The sequence below is a fragment of the Manis pentadactyla genome, chromosome Y (genome assembly GCF_030020395.1).
Source record: "Manis pentadactyla isolate mManPen7 chromosome Y, mManPen7.hap1, whole genome shotgun sequence".
NCBI lineage: Eukaryota > Metazoa > Chordata > Mammalia > Pholidota > Manidae > Manis > Manis pentadactyla.
In genome coordinates, this window is record NC_080039.1 from 3883757 (window position 1) to 3911515 (window position 27759).

The following is a 27759-nucleotide window of genomic DNA, read 5'->3' on the forward strand; positions in this document are numbered from 1 at the left end:
AATAAAGTATCTCAGTAGAGTGAATCAAATGAATGTTTTGGTTTCCCAGTGCACATAAATGTTGTTCACACTACACTCTACTGTTAAGCCTGCAATGAAATTTATGTATAAAAATACAATGTACAGACTTAATTAAAATTACTTTATTGCTAAAAAATGCCAACCATCATCTGAGCTTTCAGAGAGTCATAATCACTGATCACAGATCATCATAACTAATATAATAACGAAAAAGATTGAAACGTTACAAGCATTACTAAAACCTGACACAGAGACACACTGTGAGTAAATGCTGTTGAAGAAACTGTGTAAGGTTGCCATAAACCTTCAATTTGTAAAAACGCATTATCTTCAAAGTGAAATAAAACGAGGTAAGCCTATATATACACTCCAACACACATACACATGTGACAGATAATATGTATTACACTGGCTTTGTTGTTCATACCGATGCTCAGTGAAACGTGTTCTGGAATCAACTGTCCCTCCTCAGGGAGGTCAACCAGAGGCAGAAGAAAGAACGAGGTCTCCTGTGCAGTTTAGACGTGAGCAGCCTCACTAACCGGAACGATGGACGGATCCGCTGCTCCACCGGCCTCTTTATGCCGATACACACATCCTGTTCCTCTGGGGGACGGCCTAGGTCCGGCGGGGGGGGGGTTGCGGAAGTACCCGGAACTGTTTGCAAGGTTCCGGCAGCCCGGCAGCTGAGAGCTCCTTCGGTTCCCTAAGCGCCCGTTTCTCCTGCTGTTTCGGAGAAAGAGCGGCAGTGATGGCTCCGGTGTCTGGTTCGCGCAGCCCGGAGCGGGAGGCCGCAGGCTTCGGGTGGGGAACGCCGCAGTTCGTTGAAGAGCCCCAAGCCCAATAAAGCCACCCGCTCCCTGCGGCGCCGCCGCTCGCGCTCGCGTTCTTGCTCTCGGTCGGGAGACCGGAATAGCCACAGCCAAGGCTCCCGAAACCAGTCCTGTCGCTCCCTCTCGCGGTCACGCTCTCGAGAGCGGCCCTCTGCGCCACCGGGCACCCCCTTCGCTTCTGCCTCCTCGTCCGCCTATTACGGCGGCTACTCGCGCCCCTACGGGGGCGACAAGCCGTGGCCTAGCCTTCTGGACAAGGAGAGGGAGGAGAGCCTGCGGCGGAAGTGAGTGACACGGGCGCACCTTCGCTGTGAGGAGCCCACCTGCCTTCGGAGTCCGCCTCGTCTTTCATCTTTCTAACTGTTGGCATTTCGTGCTCGCTGCCTGCCTGTGTCCATTTTCTTCCCTTCCTTCAGTCTACCCGCGACAACACCTTATTCGCCCTTTTCTTCCCTTAGACTTTCACCCACCCGAGGGCTGCATCATTCAGTGCCCTGGTCTCTCCCTCCTCTCTTGTCCCCCCCCCCCTTATTGTAGCAGACATGGCCGAGAGCCAGACCTACGGGAATTGAAGCGTTTGCTTGGTTTTGCCATAATTCGCGATCATGTTTTTATGCCCCACAAGTTCATGGAAAGGAGGAGCACTACTTAATTGATCATAAAATTAGCAGTGCCAGGCAACTTGTTGAATGATCAGACAGGTTTTAGATACCATGATATGTAAGTGGCAATATTTTTTTAGTGAGATGGGGAAGACTGAGATAAGGGGTTTAAATTGGAGGGTAGAAAAGCCTCTGAGAGAAGATGACTGAATGTAGAAAAACTGATCTTCTAAACTGTAGGTTAGCCTAAATTGAGAAAGGTCTTGTTGAGATCAGCCTTCATTGACAAAGACCTTGTCAGTCTTGACTATGAAAAGTGAGGTCAGGGTGTTCAGGTCTCCTATAAGGAGAGTGAGTACTGGAGTGGTAGAACGGATAAATTAAGAAGCAGAAAGGAAAAGGGTTATAACTTTCGCTGTGTAAGTGTTAATATCTAAAGCTTACATGAGTGTTAAATTATCAGGCACTGTAGTAAGTGCTTTTACATGTACTGTGTTTAAGAAAAAACAAGAAATATAAAAGTATTACAGGCATTGAGGGTCAGGTTAATGTCCAGTAGCTGGGAGATGTCTTCTTGAATCTTTTCCCTCCAGAAGTGGGAAGTAATAAGGCATAGTGATGAAGAGGAAAGGCTTCAGAATTAGATCGCCCAAGTTGATGGGAGAAGCAAAGTACGGTTGATAGCAGAACACATTTCACTGAGCATCAGTGCTTTACTAGGTAATAGTGTTAAGTTACTTAACCCCTGTGGGCTTAATTGCTTAACAACTTAAAAAGGGATAAAATTAGCACAAAGTCTCTCAGAGCTATGTGATGATTTAGGGCCTGGAACATAATAAATAGTCCTTAATTGTTAACTGTTAGGGTTTGGTGCATGGGGGCAGAAAAAGGAAAAAGAGGCCTGAGTTAAGTTTGGAGACAAAACTCTCCAAATAACATTTTTCAGGAAGTTACCCCCACACTGTGTCAATCACAAAGCAACCAGCTTCTTAAGGGACAATCCTCACCAAAGGATGTTCGGAACCTCTCACATGAAATTCGCATTTGTACATTTAATACATATAAGATAAATAATTTATCTAAGAGTACAGATAAAGCCAGGTGGCAGCAGGGATGAGACCTTGACTGCATACTCTTTCCTGCCTGTCAGGCATTCTTTCCCCGGTATGCATGTCCCAGTTTCAGGTTTTTAAGTGTGTCCCCTTATAGACTGTTTCCTCAAGGGGGTAACCTGAGTCTAACTGTGTGATTATACCACGTTTTCCCATGAATAAAGAAGTAAAAACTGGTTTATTCAATCAAACCAAAATAAATTACATTGACTTTGTAAAGGTGTTTTTTTAAAAAGAGTCACAAGCAGCTAAACTTTGTGGAATTGAGCCCTAGTTTTTTGTGTTTGTTTATTACGAGAGAGAGCAAAAATTAAGAGAAGAAATAAAAAATAAATGAGAAAAATTTCCCATGTCCTCCAAGAGCAGATAGAGAATATATTCCTTTTCTAAAAAGGAACTAGGGAAAACAGAGAAAACTAGCCTTGTATGCCACTGAGTACAATTTTTATTAAAAAGTTTGTTTCATTTTCAGTGCTCCTTTAATTTTCTACTTGTAATGCTTTATTTTTTAGCTATCTTCTTTAATTCCTGAGTTTCTTTGAATGGAATGTTTGACCAAATCACAAGAAGAGACTTCTCTTTGCTCTCAAGAATGTGTATAAGCAAATGAAGTTACTTCCAAATGTAAAACTGTTTTCTGTCACATATTGCAGAAGATGAAATGGGCAATTAGGAGCTCTGCCGTCTTTCAGCAGAAGGGACACACTTGACAGCCTCCTAGCCTCTTTGTAGTCTATACCATTTGATAATACTATCAAAACATCAAATTCTCTGAGTTTACATTTACACAAAGTTTTCATTAATTTAAAGTTTAAAATGTAAAGGGAAAATAGGACTTAACTGGACTTCTTTGAATTTGATGATATATTTAGTAAACAGAACTTAGGCCATGGAGTTATAATTTACACACCTATATTTCTAGGAGATTAAGTGAGAAAGAGGGGATTGGAGAATTGGGAGCTCCTGAAGTATGGGAACTTTCTCCAAAGAATCCAGAACCAGAGTAAGTGATTGAAAGCTTTTTGTAATAAATTCCACTTAGTGATGATAAATGATCTTTTCAATGTATTTTTAAATTCAGTTTTCTGATATTTCTTGTTGAGGATTTTTGCATCTATGTTCACAAGGGATACTGGTCTGTCACTTTTTTGTAGTGTCTTTGTCTGGTTTTGGTATTAAGTTGGTGTTGGCATCATAGGATGAATGTGGAAGCTTTCCTTCCTCAGTTTTTGCAATACTTTGAGGATAGGTATTAACTCTCTAATGTTTGGTAGAATTCTCCTATAAAGCCATCTGGTTCTTGAATTTGTTTCTTGGGAGTGTTTGATTACCAATTCAATTTTGTTACTAGTAATTGGTCTGTTCAGATTTTCTTTTTCAGACTTGGAAGATTGCATGTTTCTAGGATTTATCCATTCCTTCTTGACTGTCCAATTTGTTGGCATATAATTTTATAGTGATCTCTTATAAGCATTTGTACTTTTGTGGTGTCAGTTGTAACTTCTCTTCCTTCATTTCTGAATTTGAGTCCTCCTCTTTTCTTGATGAGCCTAACTAAAAGTTTACCCATTTTGTTTATCTTTTCAAAGAACCAGCTCTTCGTTTCATTAATTTTTTGGTGTTGTTTTCTTGTCTCTATTTCAATTATTTCTACTTTAATCTTTTTTTTTTTCTTCCCATTACTCACTTTGGGTCATCTTTTTCTTTCTAATTCAGTTAGGTGTAAGGTTAGATTATTTATTTGAGATTTTTCTTGTTTCTTTAGGTAGGACTATATTGCTATTCCCTCTTAGAACTGTTATTTTTGCATCCTCCAAAATTTTGAACCATTGTGTTTCTATCTTCATTATTCTACAAGTATTTTTAAATTTCCTGTGATTTTTCTTTGACCTATTGGTTGTTTAGTAACATGCTGTTTAACTTCCATCTGTTGGTTTTTTTTCCAATTTTTTCCTTGTAATTGATTTCTAGTTTCATATCATCATGGTCAGAAAATTTTCAGTCTTCCTAAGTTTATTTAAGTGATTTCTATTTTTTAAAATTTATTGAGACTGGTTTTGTGGCCTAACATGTGATTTGTCCTGGAGACTGTTCCATGTGCATTTGAAAAGAATGTGTGTTCTGCTGGTTTTGGATGTAATGTTCTGTATAGGTTAAGTTCATTTGGTCTAATGTGTTGTTCAAAGCCAGTGTTTCCGTACTGATTTTCTTTCTGGATGCTCTATCTATTGATGTAAATGGGGTATTAAAGTCCCCTACTATTACTGTATTACTGTCAAATTCACCCTTTATGCCTGTCAATATTTATATATTTAGCTAGCCCTATGTTGGATTCCTAGGTATTTACAGTTATTATAACCTCTTCTTAGATTATCCCCCTTATTGTTATGTAATGCCCTTCTTTGTCTATTGTTACAGTCTTTGTTTCAAAGTCTATTTTGTCTGATGTAAGTATTGCTACCCCGGCTTTGCACATTCAGATAGAAAGTTCTACCACTTAAGCACCTTCACATTTAGTCTGTTTGTGTCTTTAGGTTTGAAGTGAGTCTCTTGTAAGGAGCATATAGAGGGGTCTTGCTTTTTATCCATTCAGTCACCCAGTGTCTTTTGCTTGGAGCATGTAGCCCATTTACATTGGAAGTAATTACTTGTAGATGTGTACTAATTGTCATTTGATTCTTTGTTTTCTGGTTATTTTTGTAGTTCTTCTTTCTTGTTTTCTTCTCTTGCTCTCTTCCCTTGTGATTTCATGGCTTTCTTTAGTGTTATGTTTGTTTTCCTCCTCTTCATTTTTGTTTATTTATTATAGGTATTTGGTTTGTTTTTACCATGAGGTTCATATATAACATCATATGTATAGAGTTGTCTTTTATAAGGTGATGGTCACTTAAGTTCCAACACATTCTAAATGCACTACATATTTACTTTCCTCACCCCACCCATGTTTTCTGTATTTGGTGTCATATTTTACATCTTATTATTTTGTGTATCTCTTAAGTAATTACTGTAGATATAATTAACTTAACTACTTTTGTCTTTTCACCTTCATACTAGCTTTGTAGGTCGTTGGTCCACTATTTTTACTACATGTTTACCTTTGCCATTGTGATTTTCCTTTCATGATTTTTCTTTTTCTCGGTATGGCCTTTTCTTTTCCATTACATACGTCCCTTTAACATTTTTTAAAGGGCTGGTTTGGTGTTGATCAGCTCCTTTAGCTTTTGCTTTTCTGGGAAATTCCCTGTTTCTCCTTCAATACTGATTTAGAACCTTGCTGGGTAGAATAGTGTTGGTTGTAAATTTTTTTCAGTGCATCGAATGTATCATGCCACTACTTTCTGGCCTGTAAAGTTTCTGCTGAAAATTCAGCTCATTCAAGAAATAACAATTATTGTGAGGATGTAGAGAAATGGGAAACCTCCTACACTGCTGGTGGGACTATAAATTGGTGCAGCCATTGTGGAAAGCAGTATGGAGGTTCCTAAAAAGACTAAAAATAGAAATACCTTATGACTCAGTAATTCCACTTCTAGGAATTTACCTGAAAAATCACAATCTCTGATTCAAAAAGATATATGCGCCCCATGTTTGTTTCATGGATTCCAAATATGGATTCCAAATTTCATGGATTCCAAATAATCCAAATATGGATTATTTACAATAGCCAAGATATGGAATTAACCAAAGTGTCTGTCAATAGTTGAATGAATAAAGAAGATATGGTACATATATACAATGAAATATTACTCCAAGCATAAAAAAGAAAGAAATTATTCCATTTGCCACAACAAGGATGGAATTAGAGGGTATTATGCTAAGTGAAATAAGCCAGGCAGAAAAAGATGCCATATGATTTCACTTGTATGTGGACTCTAAAAACCAAACAAACAAAACAATCAACTCTGAGACACTGAGCAGCGACTTGTGGTTACCATGGGGGAAAGTTTGGGGTGGGCGGATGAAATATGTGGTGTGGGATAAAGAGGCCCAAAATCAGGGATGAAAGTGTAGCATAGAGAATACAGTCAATTCTGTAACATTTCTGTGTTGACAGATAGTAATCACACTAGTTGGGGAGAGGATTTAATAATGTGTATAACTGTTGAATCACTGTATTGTATGCTTGAAACCATTGTGATATTGTATATCAACTATACAACAAAGTACTTCAATTTTTTAAAAATTAGTTCATAGTATTTTGGGGTACACTTACATGTAACTAGTTGTTTTTCTCTTACTGCTTTTAAGATTCTCTGTCTTCAAATATTTACATGTTGTTGATTATAGTGTGTGGTGTGTGAATCACTTTTGGTTCATCTTATTTAGGACTCTCTTTGCTTCCTGGACTTGGATATCTCCTTCATCAAGTTTGGAAATCTTTTAGACATTATTTCTTCCAATCGGTTTTCTGTTTCTTTCATTCTTCTCCTGAAACTCTGATAATATGAATGTTAGTATGTTTGACATTCCACAGGTCCCTTAAGCTTAATATCCTCATTTATATTTTTTTGTCTTTTCCTGGTTCACTACTGTACCTTTCAGATCACTTCTGCATCATTTAATCTGCTGTTGATAACCCTATTACCCTCTTAATTTAAAAAATCTTTTTTATTGACATATAGTCAACATATTAGTTTCAGGTGTACAGAATAGTGATTTGACATTTATATACATTACAAAATGCTCACCATGGTAAGTGTTGTTACCTTCTGTCACCATAAAAATATATTACAATATTATTGGCTATATTCCCCATGATTTATTTATTTTTAACTGGAAATTTGTACTTCTTAATCCCCTTCATTTATTTCACTTTCCCCTTTCCCCACCCCTCTGACAGCCACCAGTTTGTTCTCTGTATGAGTCTGTTTCTAGGTTTGTTGTTTGCTTGTTTTTTAGATCCTGCATGTAAGAGAAATCATATGGTATTTGTGTTTCTGTGTCTGACTTATTCCACCTAGCATAATACCCTCTAGGTCCATCCATCATGTCACAGATAGCAAGATTTCATTCTTTTTTATGGCTGAGTTATATTCCTTTGTGTGCATGTACCACATCTTCATTCATTCATCTATCGATGGACACTTAGGTGGGTTCCATATCTTGTCCATTGTAAATCATGTTGCAATAACCATATAGGCTCATGTACATTTTCAAATTAATATTTTCATTTTCCTCAGGTAAATACAGAAGTGGAATTACTGGATTGTATGATATTGCTGTTTTTAATTTTTTGAGTAATCTCCATATTGTTTTTCACAGTGGCTACACCATTTTGCATTCCCACCAACAGTGCACAAGAGTTCCCTTTCTTCCGCATCCTTGCCAACAGTTGCTGTTTCCTGTCTTTTGGATAGTGGCCATTCTGACAGGTGTGAGGTGATAGCTCAGTGTAGTTTTGATTTGCATTTCCCTGATGACTACTGATGTGGAGCATCTTTTCATGTTTTGTTGGCCAACTAAATAGACAGATAAATGTGTATTCAGTTCCACCAATACATTGGATATTCACCCCTTAATGGATATATCAGTTGCAAATGTATTTTCCCATACAGCATTTATATGTGCTCTAATATAAATATCCTCTCTAATGTGTTTTCCATTTTAGTTACTTTTTAGCTCTGAATGTTTTTTTAAAATATTTTTTTATCTCTTCTTTAAAGTTCTCACTGTGTCCATCCATTCTCCTCCTGAGTTTGGTGAGCTTCTTTATGACCACTACTTTGAACTCTTTATCTGGTGGATTGCTTATCCTCTGTTTCATTCAGCTCTTTTTCTGATGTCTTTGGCTTACCTTCCTTTTGGAGTATACTGATTTCCTCATTTTGTCTGATTCTCTGTCTTTGTTTCTATGTATTAGGTAGATTAGGTATATTTCCTGGTCTTAAAGGAGTGGCTTAATGCAGAAGATGTTCTATGGGGCCTCCTAGTGCAGACCTCCATGATCACTTGAGTCAGGTAACACAGGGGAGTCCTCTGTGTCAGCTGCATACACCCTCCTGTTCTGCCTGGGTCACAACTGGTGTAGACATGCTGATGCACAGGGCTGTACCCTGGTCCACTGTCTGCTAGGCCTGACTGTGAGTGCTACAACATGCTGGGGTGTGGGGCTGGCATCTGGCCCATCTTCAGTTGCTGCAGCCCACTGGTGGGCAGGGTTGGCCTTCAGTGCAACTGGCCATGAGGCCCATCTGCAACAGCTACTGGCACTGGTGTGTGGAACAGGCCTCTGCTGTGTGGGTGGCTGTGAGGTCCAGCTGTGAATGTTGCAGGTGTTCTAGTGTGTAGGGATGATAGTCTGGGGTGGGAAAACTTAGCCACTTAGTGGCTGTACTGGTGCTGGCCAGGGTCATCCACCAGGTGTGGCTGGGTGAAGAGCTAATTGGGAGGAGTTCCAGGGCAGGCAGGTTAGTGAGACAAGTCTTCAGGGGAACACCAAGGACATGCAAGTGATTCCAGTCGATAGAGAGGTCATAAATGGCAGCACCAGGTCAGCCGGGTAGAATGGAATTGAAATAAAAATGGTGTCCATCGACATTTCCATCCCAAGGGAAAATTGCAATAGATCCCTGCCCTGCCTGCACATACACAAGATTAGTCAATAGGTCATGTTCATGTATAATCCAGGCACTTTTCAAAATGCTCCCTCTGCACTGAGACTCAGAGCAAGGGATATTGTATGCACACCATTTAAGATTGGACTCACAGTTTCTCTCTGCCCTCTGGGTATCACAGACATAAGTCCTATTGGTTTTCAAAGCCAGGTATTATTGGTGCTTATCTTCCCAGTGCAGGTCCACCAGGCTGTTTTGCTTGGACATCTTGTTTCTCAGAGAGGGTTTCTGTGGTCATGATATCCGTCCTCCTTGTGGGTCACATCCCCAGGGGTGTTCATTCTGACTAGACCATGTCTCTATTCCTCTTACCCATCTCACTGTGGCTTTTCTTTATGTCCTTAGTTGTGTAAGATCTGTTCTTCTAGTCTTCTGTTTTTTTTCTCAGCTATAATAGCTCTATACGTAGTTGAAAATTTTGGTGTGTCCATGGAGGGAAATAAGCTCACAATATTCCTGTTATGCCATGTGGATCCCCTCTCCTATACAACATTTTCTTCATTCATTCATCCACCAGTGGACTCTTATGTTGTTTCCATATCTTAGCTATAATAAATAATGCTGCTGTGAACATGGGGGTGCATATATCTTTTCAAGTTGGTGTTTTGTTTTCTTCAGATAAATACCTGGAAGTGGAATTGCTGGACTATATAGCAGTTGTATTTTTAATTTTTAAGGAACCTCCATACTGTATTACATAGCGGCTGTACCAATATACATTCCCACCAACAGTGCATGAGGGTTTCCCTTTCTCCACATTCTCACCAACACTTGTTATTTCTTGGGTGTTTGGTAATAGCTATTCTAACAGGTGTGAGATGTTATCTGCATTTCCCTCATAATTACTGAAAATAAGCATCTTTTCATGTACCTATTTGCCATCTATATACCTTCTTTGGGAAATTTTCTATGCAGGTCCTCTGCTCATTTTTTAATTGGATTGCCTGGGTTTTTCCTTTTGCTATTTTTTCTTATTGAAGTGTAGTTGATATACAATAGTACATTGGTTTCAGGCATAAAACATAGTGATTCAAAAACTAAATTCATTAGTAAATGCTCACTCTGATAAACAGTCACACAAAGATACTACACTATTATTGACTCTATTCCCTATCCTGTACATTTATCCTCATGATTGGTTTATTTTTGTTTTTTATTGCTGAATTGTATGAGTACTTTATATATTTTGGATATTAACCCCTTACCAAATAACATGATTTATAAATAGTTTCTCCCAATGTATATTCATTGTTGATGGTTGCCTTTGCTGTGAAGAAGTTTTTAGCTTGATACAGCCCCACTTGCTTATTTTTGCTTTCTTTGCTTATCTTTTGGTGTCAGATTTAAAATCATCTCCAAGACTATGTCAAGGAACTTCCATGGAAGAAAATAAGCTCAAGATATTCCTGTTTTGCCATGTTGATCCCCTCTCCTATACAACATTTTCTTCATTCATTCATCCACCAGTGGACACTTATGTTGTTTCCATATCTTAGCTATTGTAAATAATGCTGCTGTGAACATGGGGGTGCATATATCTTTTCAAGTGGTGTTTTCTTTTCTTCCGATCTGGAATACCTGGAAGTGGACCTATGTTTCCTTCTGGGAGTTTTATGGTTTTAGGTCTTAAATTCAACTCTTTAATCCATTTTAAATAATGTTTGTGTATGGTGTGAGATAGTGTTCCATTTTCATTCTTTTGCATATGGCTGTCCAATTTTCCCAGTACCATTTATTGAAAAGATTGTCTTTCCCGATTATATACTTTTGCCTCCTTTGTTGTAAACTAATTGACCGTATATGAGTAGGTTTATTTCTGAGCTCTCTGTTCTATTCCCAGAGGCATTTTTAAAAATGAATATTCCAATATGGTTTTGTTCAGAAGATTTTCCTATATCAAATTATCTGAAGGCTTAATGCTTTCTCTTTTTCCTAACTTTTTCTCTCTTTGGTGCTATTGATAAGCTTCTTCCTCCCTGTCTTCCATTTCTGTGTCATCTTTAGGTTGAGTTGATACATTGAGTTTACAAGTAAACTTGTCATTTGTGACGGGGTGATAAAGCATTATTATCTAAAGTTATTCTTATAGATGCCTTTGGAAACACTCATAGAATCTGCACTCGAAAAATTAAGAGTTCGAAGGAACCCTAAGAATAATTTCTAGGCAATTCCTGAATTGTTCCGGATGTGATCTTCAGAGGAAAAGATTATATGATATAGAAATTCCCTTTTAAATTATTGTACAATTTTAATAACGCCCATTTTCAGAATTTTTTGCAAGAGAATGATATCTTCTGCTGTAGTTTGTCAGGTGCTTCATGCTCTGGGGAGACAGACAGGTGCTGCTCTCCCGTGTGGCCTTTGCACACAGAGAATAGAGTTAGGAAGTCCTCCCACAGCCTTCTTGACTACAGTTCTTTGAGTTTCCTTATGGTTCATGACCTTCACCCGGTGGTTTCTTTTGAAAATACTAATCTCATGTGCTGCTTTCACTCAGTAAATAGCACTTTGTAAACTCTAAGGCATTATGTAATGTAAACGATTATTATGTGATTATGAAGGTGGTAGATCCTTGAACTGTACAATTGTTAATGCAGTCCAGTGTTTGCTTTTAATGTTTCTCAATCAATTTGTTCCTGAAAATTTTCAAGCCTATACTTTTATACTCCATGGTCTATATTTCATCACTTTTCTGATGCTTATAACTGTTTTCTTTAAATTCACCTCTGATGAACATACACCAGTAGAGGACGAAGGGCCAAAGAAACGTACCACTTGGTCTTCTACCTCAGAAGGTATTCTTTAAATACAGAGCTTTTTTTATTGAGGAGTTACAAAACACATTTATATATAGTTGAATATTGGACGTTGCTTTTATTCAAATTGCCTGTCATATATTCCTTTTCAGTATTTCAAATATTATAAAATTGGTACTCAGAAATTCCTCTTTAGAAGTAAGTTTTTTATTTCTGCTTTATGTAGAAGAAAAGAAGAAGAAGAAATCTAGTCATTCAAAAGAAAGGTCCAAGAAAATGAGAAAGAAAAACTCATCTAAAAGAAAACATAAGAAGTATTCTGATGATAGTAACAGTGACTCTGATTCTGAAACAGACTCCAGTGATAAGAAAGACAGCATCATTCTGCAAACCTAGCTTCCAACCAAGTTGTGGTTCTTAAAGCTTATTTTAGAGGAAGGTTTTAAAAACAACAATAAGGGACAAGAGTTTATGAACACTCACTCACTGTGCCAGCCACCCTGCTTAGTACTTGATATTCACTATTGCTGTTCAGTACACACAGTGGTAACTGTTGGATACATCTTAGAGATGGGAAATGGAGGCAATAGAGCAGTTTCCAAGTACCGCACTCAGGGACACACAGTTGGGATTCACACCTAAGCAGTATGGCTCCAGATTGGTTGTGTGTAATCGCACAAGGCATGTGGCATGGGAGCAAGTTGGGCTTGGGTTCTGAGACACGTGGTGCTGAACCAAACCATACAGGCTGTGTCTGCTCAGCAGAGCAGCTCTTCTGTGAAATTCTCACACTCAGTGGGCACCTTTGTGCAGTTTTCAAAAAGGCACATCGTAAAAGACCGCTTCCCAGCAGCTGATTGTGAAAGACACCTCCTGTAGGGTGGCACATCACAATAAGCCATCCTTTTGTGCCCTCTCCTGGCTGTTGCTGGACAGAGGGCGCCTCCACTGGGGACACATGACACAAAGGTGCTCCTTCCGCTGATGTCACCAGGGTTTCCTGGCCCCCCTTGTCACTTTCCTTCCTCTCTGCCGGAAGACTGAACTTCTGTAAAGCACAAATCCTAGCAGGTCAGTCCCCTACTTAAAGTCCCTCAGTAGCTCTCCATAGCCGTCAGGGTGAAGTTGGGTCCTGACCGATGCCTCAGTAATCACATAGACCTGGGTCTCTCTCTTGCATCATCCTGTAGCCTGAGAACTACTTTCTGTCTCCTCAGTATTCCATGGCCTTTCTCTTGATTCTGTTACTTGGCACAGAGAGTCTTATCTGCCCACGACACCAGACCCTCCCTCCATGTGGCTTGGCTTACTCATCTCAGCAATGGGTGTGCATTGCTTTTTTAAAAACCTGGTTTTTGAAAGAACTAGCTTAAGAATCACCTTCTCCTGGGCAACCATTCCTCAATCACCCTCCCCAAATCAGCCTGCTTTTGATACTCCTCTATATGCCCAGAGCACCCAAGGTTTAACATTTGTTAGCATTTTGACATATTTGTTTCAAATGTGAGTTTTTGTGGAGATACTGAAAGTAAATTACAAATATCACTGTACCATCCTAAATATTCCTGTATACACCTCTAGAACACAAGGACATTTCCTACTTAATCAAAATACTATTATCTCATACAGTAAAATTAATAACATCATCCTGTATCACCTAATACTTTGTGTGACTTTAATTCTGTGTCCCCAATGCCTAGCACATTTTGTGATGAGTAGCAATAAATGTTTGAATTAATTTCTATGTTTCAGCAAATCGGGCAACAGGATATTTATCTACTCAAAAGTTTTGGGGTTTTAGAATTTAATTTTTTTAAACTATACTGTGGTTTAATTTGCAGATGATGATGCAAAAAGGAGAGCAAAGAAAGCCAATAAAACAGAAAAGAAGAAATGCAAATTGTCAGTTTTTTCCTTCAATTTTTATTATGAAAAGTTCAAATATATATAAAGTTATGTAAGATATTAAGTAAAATAATATGATGATCCCCCATGTAACTATCACCCAACTTGATAATTATCACCTCACAGGAAGTCTCCAGTGACCCCATTATTTTGAAACCAATCCAAGATATCATTTCATCCGTAAACCAGCATGTTTCTCTAAAAGATAGATGTTAGTTTTGTAAAAAAAACTGTAACCACAATATTACTATCATGTCTGAAATATTTAACAGTAATTTGTCAGTTCTCAGTTTCTTGTCCAGTTTATTCAAATTGGGACCCAAAGTGCAATTGGTTGATATATCTTGTACATCTCTTTAGATCAATAGGTTCCCCTTTTTGTTCCTGCATTTTATTCATTGAAGAAATCAAATCATTTACCTTAGAATTTCCTACAGTATGAATTTTGCTGATCATAGTCTTATAGTGTACTTTTAACATGTTCTCTGGCTTCTATGTTTCCTATAGATTGATAGTTAGGTCTAGAGACTTGATGAGGTTCAGATGTAAATTTTTGGCAGGAGTACTTTTTAGCTGGTATTGCATACTTCTATCAGGAGGAAAATAATGTCTGGTTGTCTCTCTTTGTCATACTAACAGCCATTGATGGTCATTGCCTAAGTGGGATTGCAAAATATTGATAGTCTAATTCTGGCCTACATTCTTCATTTATTAGGTAGATAATTCTATAAGAGAAGCCTACCCTCAGCTATTTGGTTACCATGAAATTTAGTTTATATAACAAGGGCACAATAATGGCTTACTTCAATTTTTTTTTGTTTTATGACTTTTCAAAATAATGATTTGGTTTCACTTCCTTGATTATGAAAACAAATTTGATACGTATTTAAGCTATTACACTTTAAATTATTGATGCTCAAACTGGTAAAAGCTGTTTTTTAAACACTTTATTTCCATTATCTTTCCGTAACATGAAAATTGTATTTCATTTGTCTCTGAAGGGATCCTTTTTTATCTCACATTTTTTAATTTTGTTATCATTAACCTACAATTACACGACGAACATTATGTTTACTAAGCTCCCCCTTCACCAAGTCTCCCCCACAAACCCCATTACAGTCACTGTCCATCAGTGCAGCAAGATGCTGTAGAATCATAACTTGTCTTCTCAATGTTGTACAGCATTCCACATTTACCCCCTCCACATTATACATGCTAATAGTAATGCCCCCTTTCTTTTTACCCACCCTTATCCCTCCCTTCTCAACCTTCCTCCCCAGTCCCTTTCCCTTTGGTAACTGTTAGTCCACTCTTGGATCCTGTGATTCTGCTGCTGTTTGGTTCCTTCCGTTTTTCTTTGTTCTTATACTCCACATATGAGTGAAATCATTTCGTACTTGTCTTTCTCCGCCTGCCTTATTTCACTGAGCATAATACCCTCTAGCTCCATCCATGTTGTGGCAAATGGTAGGATTTGTTTTCTTCTTATGGCTGAATAATATTCCATTGTGTATATGTACCACATCTTCTTTATCCATTCATCTAATGACGGACACTTAGATTGCTTCCATTTCTTGGCTATTGTAAAGAGTGCTGCGATAAACATATGGGTGCATCTGTCTTTATCAAACTGGGCTGCTGCATTCTTAGGGTAAATTCCTAGAAGTGGAATTCCTGGGTCAAATGGTTTTTCTATTTTGAGCTTTTTGAGGAACCTCCATACTGCTTTCTATAATGGTTGAAATAATTTACATTCCCACCAGCAGTGTAGGAGGGTTCCCATTTCTGCACAACCTCACCAACATTTGTTGTTTGTCTTTTGGATGGTATCCATCCTTACTGGTGTGAAGTGATATCTCATTGTGGTTTTAATTTGCATTTCCCTGAAGACAAGCGATGTGGAACATCTTTTCATGTGTCTGTTGGCCATCTGAATTTCTCCTTTGGAGAACTGTCTGTTCAGATCCTGTGCCCATTTTTTCATTGGATTATTTACTTTTTGTTTGTTGAGGTGTGTGAGCTCTTTATATATTTTGGATGTCAACCCTTTATTGGATCTGTCATTTATGGATGTATTCTCCCATCCTGTAGTGTACCTTTTCGTTGTATTGGTGGTGTCCTCTGCTGTGCAGAAGCTTTTCAGATTGATAATGTTCCACTTGTTTATTTTTGCTTTTGCTTCCCTTGCCCGGGGAGATATGTTTGGGAAGAAGCCTCTCATGTTTATGTCCAAGAGATTTTTGCCTATGTTTTTTTCTAAGAGTTTTGTTTTCATTATTTACATTCACGTCTTTGATCCATTTTCAGTTTACATTTGTGTATGGTGTAGGACAGTGATCCAGTTTCATTCTCTTATGTGTAGCTGTCCAGTTTTGCCAGCACGATCTGTTGAAGAGACAGACATTTCCCCATTGTATGTCCATTGCTCCTTTATCGTATATTAGTTGACCATCTGTGTTTGGGTTAATGTTTGGAGTCTCTATTCTGTTCCACTGGTCTGTGGCTCTGTTCTTGTGCCAGTGCAAAATTGTCTTGATTACTATGGGTTTGTAGTAGAGCTTGAACTTGGGGAGTGAAATCTCCTCCCACTTTATTCTTCCTTCTCAGGACTGTTTTGGCTATTTGGTGTCTTTTGTTGTTCCATATGAATTTCGAACTATTTGTTCCTGTTCGTTGAAGAATGCTTTTGATAATTTGATAGGCATTGCTTCAAATCCATATATTGCTTTGGGCAGGATGGCCATTTTGACAATATTAATTCTTCCTAGCCAAGAGAATGCGGTGAGTTTCCATTTTTTAGTGTCCTCTTTAATTTCTCTTAAGAATGTCTTACACTTTTCTTGGTATAGGTCTTTCACTTCCTTGATTAGGTTTATTCCCAGGTATTTTGTTCTTTTTGATGCAACTGTGAATGGAATTGTTTTCCTGATTTCTCTTTCTAGTAGTTCATTGTTAGTCTGTAGGAAAGCCACAGATTTCTGTGTGTTAATTTTGTGTCCTGCAAATTTGCTGAATTCCGATATTAGTTCTCCTAGTTTTGGAGTGGAGTCTTTAGAGTTTTTTGTGTACAATATCATGTCATCTGAAAATAGTGACAGTTTAACTTCTTCTGTACCAATCTGGATGCCTTGTATTTCTTTGCTTTGTTGAATTGCCATGTCTGGGACCTTCAGTACTATGTTGAATTACAGTGAGGAGAGGGGCCATCCCTGTCTTGTACCAGATCTCAGAGGTAAAGCTTTCAGCTTCTCACTGTTCAGTATGATGTTGACTGTGGGTTTATCATATATGGCCTTTTTATGTTGAGATACTTGCCCTCAATGCCCATTTTGTTGAGAGTTTTTTTCAAGAATGGATGTTGAATTTTGTCAAATGCTTTTTCAGCATCTATGTAGATGATCATGTGCTATTTGTCCTTTTTCTTAATGTGATGGATGATGTTGTTGGATTTTCAAATGTAACATACTTGCATCCCTGGAATTTATCTCACTTGGTCATGGTGTATGATCCTTTTGATGTATTTTTGAAATCAGTTTGCTACTTTTTTGTTGAGTATTTTTGCATCTACGTTCATCAGGGATATTGGTCTGTAATTTTCTTTTGTTGTGGGGTCTTTGCCTGGTTTTGGCATTAGGGTGATGTTGGCTTCATAGAAGAGTTTGGGAAATTCCCAACGCTTCTGTTTTTTGGAAATCTTTAAGGAGAATGGGTATTATGTCTTCTCTGTATGTCTGATACATTTCTGAGGTAAATCCACCTGGCCCGAGGATTTTGTTCTTGGGTAGTTTTTTTGATTACTGATTCAGTTTCTCTGCTGGTAATTGGTTTGTTTAGATTTTCTGTTTCTTCCTTGGTCAGTCTTGGAAGATTGTATTTTTCTCGGAAGTTTTCCATTTCTTCTAGGTTTTCCAGCTCTTAACATATAGGTCTTCATAGTAGTCTCTAATAATTCTTTGTATTTCTGTGGAACGCACTGTGATTTTTCCGTTCTCGTTTCTGATCCTGTTGATGTGTGTTGACTCTCTTTTTCTCTTAATAAGTCTGGCTAGAGGCTTGTCTATTTTGTTTATATTCTCAAAGAACCAACTCTTGGTTTCATTGATTTTTTTCTATTGTTTTATTCTTCTCAGCTTTATTTATTTCTTCTCTGATCTTCATTATTTCCCTCCTTCTGCCGACTTTAGGCCTCATTTGTTCATTCCTGGAGATACTTTTATCTCTCTCTGCATCAGATTCTATGCATTCCTGTTCCCTGGTTTCTGTTCCATCTATGGCTTCTTGCCTCTCATCCGTTCTGCTTTTAAATCCTTACAGAGATTATTTTATTTCTGTAGTCTCCCTCCCTACTTTGTCCGTTAGCTCTTGCATTTTTCTCTTCAGCTCCTTCTGTATGGTTATGACCTTTATTTTGCATTCTTTTTCAGGGACATTGGTTAGGTCTATCTCTCCATGCTCCTTCTCAGCGGTTGTTCTTTTTCCAATTTTGATCATTGTGTTGTTAGACTATTCATTTTGGATTTTTCTTCCTTCTTTAAATATGCCTGGATTGCTATATACTTTGCTCTTACGACTGCTTTTGCTGCATCCCACACAAGTTGAGGCTTTCTGTTGTTGTTGTCATTTGTTTCCATATATTGCTTGATCTCTATTTTAATTTGTTCATTTATCCATTGATTATTTAGAAGCATGTTGTTAAGCCTCCATGTGTTTGTGAGCCTTTTTGCTCTCTTTGTACAATTTATTTCTAGTTTTATACCTTTGTAGTCTGTAAAGTTGGTTAGTAGGAGTTCAATCTTTTTTAATTTACTGTGGCTTCTTTTGTGGCTTAGTATGTGGTCTATTCTGAAGAATGTTCCATGTGCACTTGAGAAAAATGTGTATTCTCTTGCTTTTGGATGTAGAATTCTGTAGATGCCTTCTAGGTCCATCTGTTCTAGTGTGTTGTTCAGTGCCTCTGTATCCTTATTCATTTTCGGTCTGGTGGATCTATCCTTTGGAGTGAGTGGTATGTTGAAGACTCCTAAAATGTGTGCATTACATTCTGTTTCCTCCTTTAATTCTGTTAGTATTCGTTTCACATATGTTGGTGCTCCTGTGTTGGGTGTATATATATTTATAATGGTTACATCCTCTTGTTGGATGGAACCCTTTATCATTATGTAAAGTCCTTCTTTATCTCTTTTGCTTTCTTTGTTTTGAAGTCTATTTTGTCTGCAAATACTAGTACTGCAACACCTGCTTTTTTCTCCTGGTTGTTTGCATGAAACATCTTTTCCCATCCCTTGACTTTTAGTCTGTGCATGTCTTTAAGTTTGAGGTCAGACTCTGGTAAGCAGCATATAGAAGGGTCTTGCTTTTTTATCCATTCTATTACTCTGTGTCTTTTGATTGTTACATTCAGTCCATTTGCATTTAGGGTGATTATTGAAAGATATGTACTTATTGCCATTGCAGGCTTTAGATTCATAGCTACCAAAGTTTCAAGGGTAGCTTCTTTAGTATTTTACTAACTTAACTCGCTTAATGAGCTCTTATAAACACTGTCTGATGGTTCGTTGTTTCTCTCCCTTCCTATTCCTCCTCCTCCATTCTTTATATGTTGGGTGTTTTATTCTGTTCTCTTTTGTGTTTCCTTTGACTGCTTTTGTGTGTAGTTCATTTTATTTTTTGCCTTTATTTAGTATTTGGTTGTTCTGCTTTCTTTGCTGTGATTTTATTTTCTCTGTTGACATCTGTTTACCCTTCAGAGTGCTCCAATCTAGAGAAGTCCCTCTAAAGTACCCTACAGAGGTGGTTTGTGGGAGGCAAATTCTCTCACCTTTTGCCTGTCTGGGAATTGTTTAATCCCTCCTTCATACTTAAATGATAATCCTGCTGGACATAGTATTCTTGGTTCAAGGCCCTTCTGTTTCATTGCATTAAACATATCATGCCATTCTCCTCTGGCCCATAAGGTTTCTGTTGAGAAGTCTGATGATAGCCTGATGGGTTTCCCTTTGTAGATGACCTTTTACCTCTCTCTCGCTGCCTTTAATACTCCGTCCTTGTCCTTGATCTTTGCCATTTTAATTATTATGTGTCTTGGTGTTGTCCTCCTTGTTTTCCTTCTGTTGGGAGTTCTCTGTACTTCTGTGGTCTGAGCGACTATTTCTTCCCCCAGTTTGGGGACATTCTCAGCAATTATTTCTTCAAAGACACTTTCCATCCCTTTCCCTCTCTCTTCTTCTTCTGGTACCCCTATAATGCGGATATTGTTCCTTTAGGATTGGTCACCCAGTTCTCTTAATATTGTTTCATTCCTGGAGATCCTTTTATCTCTCTCTGCGTCAGCTTCTATGCGTTCCTGTTCTCCGGTTTCTATTCCATCAATGGCCTCTTGCATCTTAGCCGTTCTGCTTTTAAATCCTTCCAGAGATTGTTTCATTTCTGTAGTTTCCCTTTCTACTTTGTCCGTTAGCTGTTGGATTTTTCTCTGCAGCCCCATCAGCATGGTATGACCTTTATTTTGAATTCTTTTTCAGGGAGATTGGTTAGTTCTATCTCTCTGCGCTCCTTTTCAGGGGTTGTCTCTGTGATTCTAGTCTGGATCAAATTATTCTGCCTTTTCATGGCGATAGAGGTAGTTGTGTGGAGCTGTCGCGTGTGTCGGCTGGGAGAACATCCCTTCTTGCTAGTTTGTGGCCTTCCTCTCCTGGGAGAATGGCGACCCCCAGCGGCCTCTGCTGGGCAGCTGCATGCAGATAGGGTCTCTGATTCCTGCCTGGCCACTGTAGATCTCCGCAAGGTTGCTGTGGGTGTGGCCGCTCTCAGGCTGCTGCTCCGCTGCGGCAGAGACCCCCTCTTGGAGGGGGAATAGGCGGGAGGCTGTTTATCGCCATGAGGGACCTCAGAGCTGTGCTGCCGCCCGGGTGGTTAGGGTGCCTGGAGTTCCCTGAGATTCCCAGCTGCTGGGCTAAGTGTCCTGGGATGCTTCCGTCCAGCTGTGGGTACCCTGTTCCTTTAAGACTTTGAAAAACTACTTGCTTTTCTTTTGTCCCAGGGGCACTGGCTGCAGGGAGGCACTCACAGGTTACTGTCCTGTTTCCCTAATATCCAGCAACCCACGCACTGTGTGTCTGTGCTTCTTGTGCGGATGACTAGGGCTGGTTATTTAGCAGTCCTGAGCTTCCTCTCCCTCCCCACACTGATTCCTCTCCGCCCACTGGGAGCTGGGGTGACGGGCGCTTGTGTACGGACAAGCCATACCTTGTACCTTACCCCCTTCATGAGGTGCTGGGTCCTTGCAGGTGTATATGTATCCTTTCTGTTATCCTGGATCTTCTGGTCTCTCTTTTAGGGATTGTTGTATTTGTTGTATTTTCAAAAATTTATATGGTTTTGGGAGATTTCCACTGCTCTGCTCACGCTGCCATCTTGGCTCTGCTCCCCTGTAGGAATCTTTTTAATAGGGAAACATGATTTAGTTAAATAAGTTAGAAAAAAATTAATAAAAATCCTTTAACAAGTTTGAATAAGATGAGAATTTAAATCATTTTAATCAGACTTTTCATTGCCTTGACAAAATGAGATGGCCTTTAACATGGGAATATTAAATCAATTTGTGTCAAATTATAATCATTACAGGAAGAAATTCAAGAAAAAGAAGTCAAAGAAGAGCAGAAAGATTCCAGTGATTCAAGCTCTAAAGCTTCTCAAGAAGAGTTTCTGGGGTACCCCTGGAATGATTGATTAAGTAGGTTGCTTCTGATAGACCCAGATTCAAAACCCAGGAAGCATACTAACCGAGTAGTCAAAGTGTGAGTATGTTTCTGAACGTCCTTCAAGCAGAGCCTGAAGGACTCTCAGATTTAGTTGGCCCAGAGGCTCCAAAAACACTTGTCTCTCAAGATGATAAACTTCTGAAGTAAGTAACAGTATATTTATAATATCTAAAGTACCTTCCCAAAAGTATGGCCCTAACTTACCTTTCTAAGCTTATCTCCTTCTACTCCTTTGTTTATACCCCAGGTTCCAACTGAGAAGAACTGAAACTTCCCTGTATTTACTGTTCACTTTCCGACTTTGTGCCTTGTTCACCTTATTTCTTCTCCCAACATGCCTTACCTTCTATTCCCAGCCCTGGTTTCTTTACTGCCTCCAATCTCGCCCTGTTAAAATCCTTACCTTCCGTCAAAGCCCTTTTCAAAAGGACGGGGCATGTGCAGATTCCCAGTACCTTTCCTCCATAGGTAGGTATGATTCCTATCCCTCTTTAATCCTGTAGTCTTCACAGCATTTTCTATTTCTTTTGTGCAGTGTATTGTATATCCTATTTTGTGTTGCTATTAATATCCTTATTAATATGTAAATTCCACAAGAGCAGATATTACTTTTATATTACAGGCTTTGAGTTTAATAGGTATTCAAGAAGTAGTCAGTGAATTAAATGAAGGGATGGTAGTTTTTAAAGTCCCATTGAATGAACATTAATACTTGTTATTATATAGCATTGTTATTGGTTATAAGTCTAAAAGGTATGCAAATTTGAGATACATTTTTTCTTTTTTTATTGAAGTATAGTTGATGGAGAAATTTATGTTGGTTTCAAGTATACAGCACAGTACTTCAGGAATTACACACATTATTAAATCCTCACCCCAATGAGTGCAGTTACTATCTGTCAACATAGGAAGATGTTACAGAATCATTGACTATATTCTCCATGCTGCACTTCCATCCCCATGACCTATTTATATTATGATTGAGATTTTTGTACCCCTTTATCTCTCTCACCCTCCCCACTCACCCACCCCAACCCTTCCACCATGGTAACTACCAGTCACTTAGCTCTGTGTCTCTGAGTCTACAGCTGTTTTGTACATTCTGTTTTGTACTGTATTTAGATACCATGAATAAGTCATATGGTATTTGTCTCTCTGCCTGGCTTATTTGTCAATGTTGTCACAAATGGTCCGGTTTCTTTATTTTTTTAAGACTGAATAATGTTACATTGTCTATATGTATCACATCTTCTTTATTCATTCATCTGTTGATGGACACTTTGGTTGCTTCCAGAGATATATTATTTCTTTACTTTTTTTTAATAGAAAAGGAATTCACTAGAGGCAGAAGCCATAAACTCAAGGTCTATGGGGATAAGTTGATGGTTATAAATCTGTACTCAATACCATAGTTCTTTTGTTCTTCCAAAGTATGTCTGTATTTCTGGATAGTTATTTAGGACACAGTGCAATGTTCACTAACTCAAGAAAAGTAATACTGGGTTTCTCAGCATGCTGCCACTCAGCAACAGTTATTCCTACTGTTTTGTGAGAGAAGGTGTTTTTTTTGTGCTTTCTTTAGAAGATCACCTTTTTGTAATGGACCATTTTTGAATTCAGAATTACTTTGTAGCTATGATCATGCGCTGCTACCTGGTGAAGGTACAGCTATGACTGAATATGTAAAAGCTGGAAACATACCCCACAAAGAGGTGAAATTAGCTTGACAAGTGAAGAAATTGCATCATTTGAGCACTCAGGCTATGTAATGAGTGGCAGCAGGTATGTTCTTTCCACTGAGGTCTGTTTCCATGATTAGATATTTTCCTCTTTCTTAGTTCCAGAATTATGTTTTGGTGATTGATTTTCATTAAGTGACTTTTCCAAATGAAAAGTAGAACATAAATATTAGTTTAGTATTAGTTTTATTGTTACAAATGTGGTTGCCTAAAATTCCAAATATGTATGTACCTCTGCCTCAAACTCAGTTGTATCTCCAGCTTCAAAGAATCCATCTTTCCAGTGTCCTTTCCTAGTTTGTCTTTTAGTTTAGACAGTTTATCCTCTGAGGATATAGTTAAATTCAGGTATTTATCACTGCCCTATGAGGAATGTGGCATTCTGGTAGTTAGGAAAGCATTTTCATAAGTCAGTGTTCCTGTTTTCTGAGCTTTTCTCCAGTTCTCTGTGGAGTCAGAGAATGTGGACCCTGTAGTTCTCTGTGAACACTGAGATTTGAGAGCAGAAAATGGTAATGACAGACATCAGATTCAGCATGGGAAAATGAATATAAAGTTATGGAAGATAAAGAAAAGTACCAGGAGGAAAAGGAATAATGAACTGATAGGGCATCAGGACCAAAACAAAACTGAATTTTGGATTTTTTTAACTTTTATGGGCTTTTAAAGTAGGTGCATATTTTTAAATGACGTTGGAGGCAAAAGTGTGCGGAACCCCTGGAGCACCTCCAGAATCTTGGAATTCTGAGGATCAACATTTGAAAATGTTATATCTGAGTTGTAGCACAGTAGGATAAGAAAAATAAATTAGAGGCATAAGAATTGGAAAGGAGGATGTAACTCATTTTTTGTGAATATGATTTTTTACATAGAAAAATGATTTTACATAAAAAATATGAATTTTTTCATAGACACATACTAAAGAATCTTCAGATGAATTATAAATAATAGAAGGGAGTAACAAATGGTTGGATGTAAGGTTATCCAGCACAAAAATCAGCTGCATTTTTGTGTACCAGGACACAACTAGAAAACGTATTAAGTAAAAAGGAAACATTTATATTAAGTTCAGAGAATATGAAGGATTTAGGAATAAACCTTAAGAAAACACATCCAATGCCTCTGTAGGGAAAACTATAAAGCACTTTTAAGAGACATTAAAGAAGACCTAAATGAATGGAGAGGTACCTTGTCCCAGGATAGGAAGGCAACATTGTAAGTTTTTTCCAAGTTTATCTGTTCATTCAGTGCAGTTCTAATCAAAATCACAGAGTTTTTCATGAAACTTAATAAGATGGCTCTGAAATTGATGTGTCAGACGAGAGAGCCGAAAAGAATGGCCAGGTCACTTCTGAAGAAGAATAGGAAGATGAGATTTGCCCTACCAGACGTGAGGATCTATTATGAAACATGGCACTTTAGAAAGCATGGAGGGAACAAACGAGTTGTTCAGTGGGATGAAGTAAAGAGCCCAGAGGCAGAGCCATACATGTATGGACATCGTTTTATGAAAGAGATGGCATGTCAGATCAGTGGGGAAAGAAAGGTATATTCAGTAAATGGAGGAGGAAAAATGGTTATCCATATGGAAAGCGAAGTAGAACCCTCACCAAAATCATACAGCTTAAGGACTTAAATGTCAAAACAACTTTAACCCTCCTTGTATAAAATATGAGCAGATATCTATTATATCTTAGGGTGGGAAAGCATTTCTTAAGGAAAACAATAAACATATACTAATCAAAATAAAATGACAAGTTCCAAGCTAGGATAACGTCTTGCAGTACACACAACTGATAAAGAGTTAGTACTGAGAATCTTTAAAGAATACCTGTAAATAACTCAAAAGAAGAATGAGAGAAAGACACAAGCAGGCATTTGATAGAAGAAGAAATATATGTGGCCTACACATATACAAAAATTACTCACTATCATGGGAACTGAAGATCAAAAGTGTACTGATGTACCATTTTACACCCATTTGATAGACAAAAATTCAAACAATGCCAAGCATTTGAGAGGATGTGGGTCTACAGGATTTCTTAAATATTGCTAATAGTGATATAAATTGGTACAGTCATTTTAGAAAACAGTCTGAGATTGTCTTGGGAACTTGAGCATTCATATGCTTTCTGACCCAGCAACTCTATACCTAGAAACCCAGGAGAAAATCTTTCCCATGTACTAGGAGATGTGAGCATAGATGTTTATTTCAGCATCATTCACGTAGCACTTCTTTCAAATAAACAGCCCTGCTCACTGTACCCTGAGCAACCTAAGTGCATTGTCATCTCTTTGACTGTCCATCCTGCCACTCCCCAAGCTTCACACTAACTTAAAATGATTTTCCCCTCTTGCCCTTTCTTGGTTTTCTCTACTTTCCGAGACATAGCTAAAGCTTAATTTTGAACTGGTTTTGTGGGATTGAGTTACATACACAGTTGACCCTTGAACAATGCAGGAGTTGGGGTACCAATCCCCATGCAGTCCAAATTATATAACTTTTGACTCCCTACAAACTTTATGAGTAGCCTGCTGTTGTCCAGAAGCCTTACAGATAACATAAACACGTATTTTATATGTTATATGTATTATATACTGTTGTATGCTTAGAATAAAATCAGCTAAAGGAACAACAGTGTTTTTTCAAATTGTTACAAATCTACAAAAAACTTCTAAGTATATTTATTGAAAATAATCTGCATATAGGTGGACCCTCAAATCCATGTTGTTCAAGAGTCAACTGTGCATTAAAGAGGCAAGTTTTCATGAAATTTTCCCTCCAAACCAGTAGGCCTTTTGAAAGTAATGTAACGGTTTCCCTCTGCCTCTGCCCTTATACTTCCGTATTTGACCCTTGTGTTAAATCTCTATTTTCTGAGATACTACTGGATTCTAAGGAAGTTAAATTCATCCATAAAACTCACTAGAGACTCAACGATAGATTTAGACTTGGTTCATTTGGTTATATGATAAGTTAGAACCTTGAAGAATTTTGAGTTGATCATCAACTTAAATCTTTTCATCTGTCCTACTATTAATTCCACAAAGGCAAATGCTACATATCATATAGAAAGTTTAATAATTTTCCCGTTTCTGATTGTTCTACAGGAAACAACAGAAATAGACTTATGCCTGTAGTATCTGAAATTTAATACATTCCTGATGTTGACAGAGCCTCAGAAATCATTATTTGAATACTAGAAATGAATCAAAGGATGCATCAGCTGATAAAACAAGTGATCTTTTAAAAATTGAACCCATAAACCGTTCCTATTTGTCAGCTTTCAAAATAGAACACCCTTTGTTAAAAAATGATTAGTGTGGAAGTACCATGAGAAGAATTCCTGAGAAATTAAGCCAAAAATAAAATTATCTCCAGGCATCGCCAAATGGAGGCTGTGCAACTGCAGAAAGAAAACCAGATCAATCATGCTGATGAGAAGAGAGCCCTGGCATCCTTTAACCAAGAAGAGAGGTGAAAGAGAGAAAATGAGATCCTGGCCAGTGTTTGAGAGATGGTATACAAAAAAAATTAAAGGGAAAGATGACAAATAAGTATTTCCTAATTGTTCAGCAGACATTTTTAACAACAAGAGAGAAAGTATAGGATACACACACACGCAAATATATACACAAAAAGATTACTATGATTTGAAATATTTCAGTGCTACTGTGCCTTCTATTTAATTCCTTCAGTCCTTCAGTTAGAAGCTGATCATTGGTAGAACTTTAGCATGTTCCTTGGGTTATTTTGGATTGTCCATAATAACTTTCTGGTTTAAATATCGAGATTATGAATGGAATCATACCGGGGGAGGTGAAATTGAGAGAAAGTGTCAGTGAGAGAGAAACTTTACTCTCACACCATGGGACAGTACTACTATTAGCTCCATGTGATTCCCCACCCTCACCCCCACCCCAAATGCACTCATGGGAAATTATTATTCATGTACATTGAATATGTTACAAATGGACTTGTAGAAACTCACAGGGGGCCACTTTTGTTAACAGAATGAATGCATTGCTGAAAAAGGCAAATCTGGAATTTGGAAATTGACTTGTATAATACCATATATAGTCTGCTCTGGAAATTATGTATATTGGATTTAGTCCGTACCTCCACCCCCAAACCAATAAACAAACGAAAAAGCAGACTAACCCATAGACTTATTGAGTTGAAAATGTGAACATTAGTTATTAAAATTCTTAATAGGTTACTTAAAAATGGTTTTCAAATATAAACTATTGGGACTACTGTTGTTCCAATGTAAGTACCTTATTTCCATCTAAGCTGTGCTTAGGTCACTATTTGAATACTGGAAATGATTGACAGTGAACTTTGATCACGTTTTGTAAGGATAAAGCTACAGTGATGTTGAACATATTTTAAGTCTGTCTGTTATGTAATAAGCAC

General features: G+C 38.0%; 1 pseudogene; it reads left to right on the plus strand.

Annotated features, from left to right (window-relative positions):
* The first annotated feature begins 772 nt into the window (after window positions 1-772).
* Window positions 773-26900, plus strand: LOC130682102 (NF-kappa-B-activating protein-like; annotated as a pseudogene).
* The last annotated feature ends 859 nt before the right edge of the window (window positions 26901-27759 follow it).